Source organism: Cavia porcellus, unplaced genomic scaffold (assembly GCF_034190915.1).
Source record: "Cavia porcellus strain 051 isolate PalLab524CR breed Dunkin Hartley unplaced genomic scaffold, mCavPor4.1 scaffold_16, whole genome shotgun sequence".
NCBI classification, from domain to species: Eukaryota; Metazoa; Chordata; class Mammalia; order Rodentia; family Caviidae; genus Cavia; species Cavia porcellus.
The window spans coordinates 56,441,550-56,451,265 of NW_026947499.1; positions in this window are offsets into that span (position 1 = coordinate 56,441,550).

The window sequence follows — 9,716 nt, forward strand, 5'->3', positions numbered from 1 at the left end:
TCAAGTTCACAATTAATGTATCTCTACGTTTATTTAGGTCTTTTTTTTTTTTCTTCATCGGTACCGGGGATTGAACTCACGACCGCTTGCTTGCAAGCAAGGCAGGTGCTTATGCCGCTGAGCTAAATCCCCAGCCCCTTTTTAGGTCTTTTTGCTTTTTATATCAATTTTTAGTTTTCAATATACTGATACTATACAACTTGCTAAATTTCTTGAGTTTGTTTCTAGAAGAAGGACTTCTAAATTTACATACTTGGGAGGAAATGGGAAAACAGCTTAGAGCAAGGCTAGCGAAAAAATAAACCAATGCAAATCTATCTGGACCTCTTCAGACTTTAAAAATTATTCAATAGGGAGAAACTGCTGCTTTTGGCTCCTCTCACTACTTTTCACAGGCCCCCAAGCAAGCAAGGGAGGCAGCCAAAGAGCTTCACTGAGCCTGGAGCTTGGCCCAGGCAAGGAAGGTGGAGAGACAATGTTGCTTGTTTCAGTTGCAAGTGCAAAATATTAAGGCTCTAATGTAATAGAATGTTGATAGACTTAATACTGGTTCTTAAGGATTGCTAAATCTGTGTTAAAATGTTCAAGTTGTAAAAGGTTAAAAATAAGAATGTCTTTGTAGCTAGAAACTGGTTTAATGCAAAGTGTCTGGTTGCCAAGTTGACAATGGTGAATGGGAATGGTTGGTACATTGTGTCAACTTAAAGTTTGGAAACTTGGCTGAGTGACTCAGTGGGGGGCCAGGGGAGTCTCATTTTGTAAACATTCTTGTGTGTGTAGGAGCACAGAGAGATGGTATGCGCTGCCGTATCCAAGGTAGCCTGCTTCTGATGTAGGGGATAAAGGGAGGCTTATGCTTTCCCTCCTTTGCTCTTGTTATTTTTGCTGTCTTCCATTGCGGTGGACTGTTACTCCCTCAGACACTGTTTAACAGGCTTCTGTCCCCCATGCCACCTCCTGTCATGCCTTGTGCAAACAGCTCCATTTAACCTAGATATTGGCTAACATTGTTAAACTTGCTTGAAATTTAACTACAACAAAACAAAAAAGAGGGAATTTTACCTAGACTTCTTTGGGCAGTATGTACTGTGAAAGTTTTAAATCCTTCTAAGGTGGGAACTGCAGCAGCAGCAATTCAATCAGTTAAAGAAAGAAACTAGGAAGGGTCCCTCAGATCGATCTTCATACTAGACAATGGAAGGGACCCAGCTCAGTGGTAATTTGGGGTCGAGGGTCTGCTTATGTTTTTCCAGGAAATGGTTAATCGCCGATTGGATGCTAGAGCGTGTTATCCAGCTGTATCATAGACCGGAACCAGAGAAGGAGTTGATTCCATCTCTCAAGAAGCTGATGCTCAGTCCTATAACAGTGGTGTCTCAGAGACCATGTCATAACCAACAGAAAAAGATGAAGGTAGAACCAACCTTAATTGATCCAGGATGTCCAGGAGATGGTAACTGAAAATAAAACCAAAGGTGTGAATAGATGATAGTAGTATATGCTAAGTCCTACGACAAAAATATGTTAATGATAGATAAGATTTTGTCCTTTCTAAATTTTTACAAGAGATCTCTGCTAATTGACCTACCACAAATCTGATTAGTCTATTTAAAGTTACAAATTCTACAATTGTAAAAAGTTAGTATAATTCACTTTGGCTAAAACAGAAGATGTTTTTCTGTTTGCCCAGTCCATTAAGCTGCTGTTGGGAGTCCCTGGGCTAGTGATAGTTCACACGTGCAGAGCTGAAAGCCCCAGTGCCTGTGCAGGAGTGCTCAAGAGGATGGAGTGCCTGAGAACGCGCTGCAGGCATGGAGTGCTGCAGGTAAACAGGCGTTCCAACCCTGAGAACATGGGGCGTAAGAAGTGAGTAGTTCGGCAAAGAGGCATGATATACGTGTATAAGTCACCCCTGGGAACTTAAGAGAGTTCTTGTAGACATCGACAACTCTGCTTGTTTCTATGTCTTTTCGAATACGTGCAGATCATCTGACCATGTCTGTTCACCTGTCCATTCTGTGAACAGCTGTTCTTTCATTTGAGCTCAATAATTTTTTCTTTTTTCTATTTCTATTTTAAAGAGAGTAAAATCAAGCAAATAAAACAGAATAAAGCCAATCAAAACAAACCAGTGTAAGTCACCCAGGACTTCAAAACAAAGGAAATCAACAATGGTTACCATGTCTCTTGTCTTCAAAATAGCTACAGATACCTTCAGAGAGAGCAAAAATCAAATAAAACAGTAGAACTAACGAAAAAACAATGAATGCAATGAAGGGTTTCAAAACAAGATACTAATAAATTCAAAATGAGGCTGGGGGGTTAGCTCAGCAGCAGACATAAGCACCTGCCTGGCAAGTGTGAGGTCATGAGTTCAATCCCTGGTACCACAAAAAAAAAAAAAAAAAAAAAAAAAAAAAAAAGAATTTAAAAAAATAAATCCAAAACGGTTACCATAATATACCTTGTTATTTTTTAAATAGCTGCCCATGCCATTGGCTTTAATAAAATCAAACAAAACAAACAGAATAAAACCAAACCAACACAACAATGAAAATGATAAAGGACTCCAAAACAAGATAATAGGGAATTAACAATGGCTACCACCTTCAGGAGATCTCTCTTAGATGCTACACTGTGTATTGTTATCCTCTGATGATCCAGCTACTGGCTTTAGACTTGCAAACACTAAGGGAACTGCTAAACACTACAAGCATTAAATTGTAGTTTACAGTTTAATAGGCTATTGTCAGAGCCCGTGTTTTTCCAGATAAGCCAGGGTGGAGCTTGGGTTGGCTCTTCTTGTTTCCCAGCCTGTGTGCCAGAAGGTGCTGGGATCTGGTTGTTCCCCCAGTGGTCCATGCATGGTGCTGATTCGAAGGGAGGGTTTGCTTCTTGGTGACTTCTTGTTCTTTTCAATAATTTTTTCTTTTCTTTTTTTTCTTTTTCCATTTTTAGACCATTAGATCAAAGTTTAATTTGGGTAATACACTTAAAAAGCAAGCTTCCATCTGTGTTCCCAGCTAGTCAAAATGTTGCTAAAATTGGTTGTGTAAATGTAATGTATATTATTATCAATTTGAGTCTCTCATTGTCCAAAAATAGTATGTTAAATGTTGTGTTTTTCATAAGTAATTAAAAATTATTAAAATGATTAAACAAAATCCCTTGGACAGGGGAGAAATTATTCGATAGGACTTCAATTGATGAATAAGAAAATGGCCAAGCCACCTGGTAACAATTAACCAATTCTTATTCATTGATCAGAGGCCCCAGTAATCTCCATAGCATTATGGGAGACACCAACTTATAAAAATATATTACTGTGTTATGTTCACATTGGTCATCATTAAAGAAATAATACAATAAGGTTTTTGACTTAAAAATGATATAGCACAAAGGTTTCAGACGGCTATGACAGATTGTTACTAACCTGATGATGTATTCATGTATTCATGCCTCCAGATGTACAGGTCTTCAAAAATGTGAAAGAGGGATTGTTTAGAGTGACAGAATATTGTTTCAGAGTCAGACCTCTGCCTGTAACAAAAACTTACGAGATGTACATCCTACTAAAGGTAATCAAGTTAGGTAAAAGCTTATGTATCAGTAGCGATGACTGATAAAAAGGGGGTATCATGTCAAAAATGAAATTCAAGTGTTACAAAATGTCATGATGATTGTCATGCTATAATTACATTGTTTTGAATTCTATTTTTCTGTATGAAATATGTACCTGTTAACATTTTACAGTTATTCAAATATTGCAACATCCATGGATAGTAGAAAATGTTTCATTTTACGTTCTGAGATATTTGATACATAGATAATAATGTTAAGTTTACTGCCTCTACTACACTGTACTATTACCAAACATTCTTCTGTATGTTCAATAACTGAGGTTTAGAGACCAAAAATTAGAGAGATGGGCTAAGGGGATAGCCAATATTTTGGCCTTAGCCCACTGAAGTAAATGGGAATCCAGGACGTAAGAGAACTTAGGTGAGTCCCTGGTCTTCTGACCAAGAAGATTGTGAGACCACAGAGGGAAGTGATCAACAGTATGTAGTGTGCCTAAGAAGAGCCGCCAGGAAAAAAGGTCTCCCAGGCTTTCATAGAAAGCAACCTGGTCAAGCAGTGGCCACGACTCACTGATCAGCTGATACTGTCAGCTGATACTGACAAAAGAGCTAAGAGGTTCTATACATGGTTCCAGTGTATTCCTGAGGAGACTTAACTGACCTTAATAGATAGCAAGAGATTGACTGTACTCAATACAGGTCTTGCCTTAACTTGGTCTTAGACATCCAATAGAAAAGTGTAACCACAAAATGTATAAAACAATGCTACAGTAAAATGTTAGTCATAAAAGAAACTGAAATCATTAACACTTTCTGACAATTTCCAGCTACACTGTTACAGATTAATGGACCTTGGACTGCACTTAAAATGAGAAAGGTTCAAGAATAAAATGGTTTTCCACAGAGTTCTTCAGACATAGCTTCTCCAGTTTCAGCTGACCACCCATCCTGTGCTACAACAAAACAAGCTCTTGAAGCTGGAGATTGATCAAGTGTGGAGATAAAGCAAGGCCAGCCCTAAAAACAGGGAGCGTCAAACAAACCATGTAAAAAAGCTGTTCTGGCTCCAAGAAGGTAAGGGGCCCAGGCCAGCCAGGCAAAAATTGCTAGGCAGAGGAGTGGAAATTGACGTCTTCCTCCAGTATATAAAGGCACTACAGTGGTTGAGCAGTTCCTTCTCTCCCATCAGGAGAATAAGGGCTCCACCTGACCCCAGTTTTTGCTTCTTCATTTTCTTATCCTCTGGCGGCCAGCCCAAGAATGTCAAGAGCTGCATGGGTTGTAGCAAGGAATATTTAGAATGTATCAAGAACTCAAAACCTTAAGGCTCCAAAACATAAAAAAATCAAATTAAAGATAGGCAATGGAACAGATACTTCTTAGAAAAAAAAATACATGTGGTCAAAAAGTACATAAAAAATGTTTACCATTTTTGGCCATTAGATAAATGTAAATTAACATGTTTTTTTTGGAACAGGCTCTCAGTATGTAGTTAAGACTGGCCTTGAACTCACTGCGATCCTCCTGCCTCAGCCTCCAAGTGCTAAGACTATAGGTATGTGCCACCATGCCTGGCCAGGGAAATAACATTAAGGCCTGGCACCTACAGTGCTACTTGGCCCAAAGGCCTGGGCGCCCTTGAGCTGTCATTTTGTGCCAGATCAACTGTGCCTGGCTCCTTCCCCACCAAGTCTCTTCTGGCTGTGGGGGAGGATGGAAAAGTCCAAACCAGAAGTCTAGGGGGCTGCTGCAGGCTCTTCCTGTCCACTTGCCATTCCCATCTGAGATGGACAAGGGCTCAGGTCCAGCACACCCATCGGCACTGATTGCAGCAGAGTGGCAGCGTTCAGGAGGCTACGATGGCTGCTGCGGCTGGAGACGAGAGCTCCCAGCCAGTCTGGGATTTAGGAGGGCAGGCAGTGAGTGCTGCTGTGGGAGCATCGCAGAAGGGCTGGCCAGGCAGAACCCATTCCTCACTTATGCCATGTCTCCCATGCCTGGGATCTGGGAATACCGACTGCCTAAAAGGACTGCTGGCTTGCTGTGCATGGTGGCACATGCTTGCAATTCTAGCACTCAGGAGGCTGAGGCAGGAGAATTGTCACGAGTTTGAGGCCACCCTGGGCTACATAGTTTAAAGCTAGCCTAAATATATGGTGAGACTGTCTCACAAAACAAAAAACTAAAAAATAAGGGCCAGGGATTTAGCTCAGTGACACACACACTTGCCTGGTAATCGCAAGGTTGAGAGTTGGATCTCTGGTATCAAAACAAAACACAGTTTGCTAAGGCTTGGGTCATACTCCTATCAGTGTGATATTATTAGTGTTAGTTAACTGGCCTCAAACTTGTGGAGATCTGTTGGGCGCAGGCGCTCAACATACCATACCCCACCCAGGACTAAGGACCACGCCAGCTTCCGCAATGCGCTACTCCCTCTTTAAATTAGCCAACCCGTGCGCACTTCGTGCTCACTCCATACTCTGTGGCAACTCCTGATTGGCCACAGCTGGATATGGTAGCCGGAGCCTGCATCCCATTCCCGCCCTGCTTCCTTGTGGCAGCCTGTGATTGGTCATGGCCAAATATATAAACCAGAGCCCGCGTAAATAAACTAGCAGTTAACTGTCGTCCACAAAAGCGTCTCCTGTTTCATTGGAGCTGCGCCGGTCAACTGGTGGCCCGTACGGGGAGCCCGGAGCGCTGAGACCCTCTCTCCGACAGTACGAGGAGAGCTGAGACCCTCTCTCCGATGGAACAGAGACGTTAACAGGTAAAACCGTCAAGCGCCGATAGCGGGGGCTACTCGGCGGGCGGGGGCTGACAGGTTAAACTGCTCAACGTTGGTAGCGGGGGCTACGCAACAGGCAGCGGGGGCTGCAGGGCCGGATAGCGGGGGCTATTGGGCAACCTTGGGCGGACGTGTCGCAAGGGTTGAGGAACTCGTAAAGAGAGTTCCCGGTGCCGTAAAGAGGCAGGTTTTGGGGGCGCCGTAAAGGGGCGCGGGGACTAAGCTGTCCCTGTTACAAAAAAAAAAAAGGAAAAAGGAAATAAGAAACAAAAAAAAAAAATAAAAAATAAAAAGAAACTCTTGAAATTCCGGTTAACATGGGTAACACCGCTACTCAGCCACTGTCAGTCGCCTTAAGCGACTTACTGAGAGAAAAGGGATTACAAATGAAACGAGAACAAATTCAAAACTTCCTCGATCAGGTCGATAAGGTAGCACCTTGGTTTGGTCCCACGGGGTCCATTACCATCCCCAGCTGGGATAAATTAGGGAGAGATCTTGACTTTGCAGCAGAAAATGGCCTCCTGGAGCCAGGAGTCAGACCCCTTTGGGCAGTGGTGAGAAGCTGCCTTGCAGACCCCTCTTGTCGTGACCATATAAGGGCTGGCGCCATGGCGCTTGATTACCATCAGGCAGAATCCTCCCGCGAGCAATCTCGTGAGCCCAGTGCCGCAGGCGAGGTGACCCCACCCAACCCAGAAACAAAGGACTCGTCAGATAATGAGGGGGAGGAAGAAGAAGTATACAAAATGGTGGATGCAGACACCACCAAAAGAGGGGAAGTCACACACACGCAGTCAAGAGGGCCTTACTCTGAGGCCATAAATGAGCTGCAACACATGATTTCTCAGAGTAAATGGGTCAATGAAAGTGAGTACGGGATCCCAGGGCCACCCCGTATAAGACCTACGGCTCTACCTCCCGACCCGCCAGATTATCATGCTCACCGGAGACCCTGCCATCAGCTATGTAGCTGTCCGCAATGGGTCCAGACGTCCCCTGGGACATTCCAGGAAGACCTCTGGCATCAAGTCAAAAGAGAGGACCCAGGAGGCCTGGGCCGTTTTCTCCAGGCTTTTCCGGTTGCTGTAGATGCTCAGGGAAACAGAGCCCACCTGCCTATAGATATGAAGGCGATAAAGCATCTTAAGGAGGCCAGCACCATGTACGGTGTTAATGGGGCGTATACCCTGTCCCTAGTAGAAGCCCTGGCAGGAAATGCCATGACACCTGCTGATTGGGCCAGTTTGTGCAAGGCAGTGCTCAGCCCAGGCCAATATCTTAATTGGAAAGCTTGGAATGTTGAACTTGCCACAGAACAGGCCCAAGCTAATGCCCGGAACAATCAGGCCACCTGGAACACGGATATGTTATTAGGACAAGGGCAGTATCTCAATAACCAGCTGATATTTCCACAAGAGGTATATGCACAGATAAATAGAATAGCCATACAAGCATGGAAACGGGTCTCGGCTAGGGGAGAAGTCTCAGGCCACTTGACAAAAATTTTGCAGGGCCCGAGCGAGCCTTTTTCAGATTTTGTGGCCCGCATGATGGAGGCAGCAGGGAGAATTTTTGGGGACGCGGAGACAGCCATGCCACTCATTAAGCAGCTCACAGCTGCTCTGGGTCAGCACCAGGTATAGTTTGTTAACTTGGCAGGAGTCGGGGCTTGCCGTTGTTGACGGCCCTACCACGAGACAAAGCAGAAGCCGCATCCAAACTTATTCAAGAGCAATTAAAGTTAGGCCATATCAAACCCTCAAGTCTATTCTGTTTAAACAAAAGGAGGGTATTGCCCAGGGCATGACACCTAGGGCCAGACTAAATCTCGCCCTCTTCACTTACAATTTTGTAAACATCAACCCACAAGGATCCACGCCAGCACAGCTACATGCCAACCCTGTCGCACCCAAACATGGTTGGGTACGCTGGAAAGACCTCCTGCATGGGGTGTGGAGAGGCCCCAGCCCAGTACTTAGTTGGGCGAGAGGGGCGGTCTGTATCTTCCCGCAGGAAGAAGGCAGCGAACCTGTCTGGGTCCCGGAAAGCCTGATACGTCCCTGCAAACCACCAGACCCCGACCCAGAGGAAACGTCAACCACAGAACAGGGGAACCAACAGGAGCCTCACAAGCCAGACCAAGCAAGTATACCCACAACTCCCATTAACTATGGCACCTTGGCCAACTCCCCTGGTTAGTAGCCTCCTTTTCCCCTCCTTCTTGCATCGCGTACGGTCCTTGCAGCCAATGACTTTTCTAAATTGCTCCACCGCAACCTGTTGTATGTTATAATGTTGGGATAACAGTACACTTTCAGCTGTTGTTATGCAGGTACTCCAGTTCGCACCGGTTCCAGTTATGGCGGACTCAGACGAGTTTCCTGTGATCCAGCTCGGGCCAACTCTCCAATTGGCTTTCATAAAGGAATGGGCAGGAACAGGGGCTCTGGCTACCATAACTACACTTGCCGCATTCGGCAGTCTACTTCTGCTCTGTCGGATTCGCAGACAAAGGAATAGGGACAAAGTATCAAACAAGCATTGCTGATCATGGAATCTGGTCAAAGCCCGGCAGCATGGCTCACCATGCTGTGACGCAGGTGTGGAGCAAAGCATCGCAGGGGGTGTCGTCCTTGGCCAGGAGACACCCCGGTCCCCATGTCGGTGAGCATGCGGGTTGGGCTCATAAAACAATACTCCCGCCCCCTCCAAAAGAGCACCAACGAGTAGTGAGGCACTGTCATGACTGCAGCGTGACACCTCACGAGGGGCACCGACCTCTGGAGACCCTGCGTCAGTTATAAAGAAAGGGGGAGATGTTGGGCGCAGGCGCTCAACATACCATACCCCACCCGGGACTAAGGACCACGACAGCTTCCGCAATGCGCTACGTCCCTCTTTAAATTAGCCAACCCGTGCGCACTTCGTGCTCACTCCATACTCTGTGGCAACTCCTGATTGGCCACAGCTGGATATGGTAGCCGGAGCCTGCATCCCATTCCCGCCCTGCTTCCTTGTGGCAGCCTGTGATTGGTCACGGCCAAATATATAAACCAGATCCCGCGTGAATAAACTAGCAGTTAACTGTCGTCCACAAAAGCGTCTCCTGTCTCCTGTTTCATTGGAGCTGCGCCGGTCAGAGATTCCTCTGCTTTGGCCTTCTGAGGGCTAGGATTGCAGGCATGCACCATCATGCCCAGAAAATTGTCTTCTGCCTGCCTTAGTTTCTCTTTCACTTTAGAGAAAAAAGAAATCTCTTGTAACTGCGCCAAGATTTCAGGGGTACCTTCCCTCCACTCTTATGCTCCTTTGCGACCGAGGATGGAGTCAAGAGAAAATGA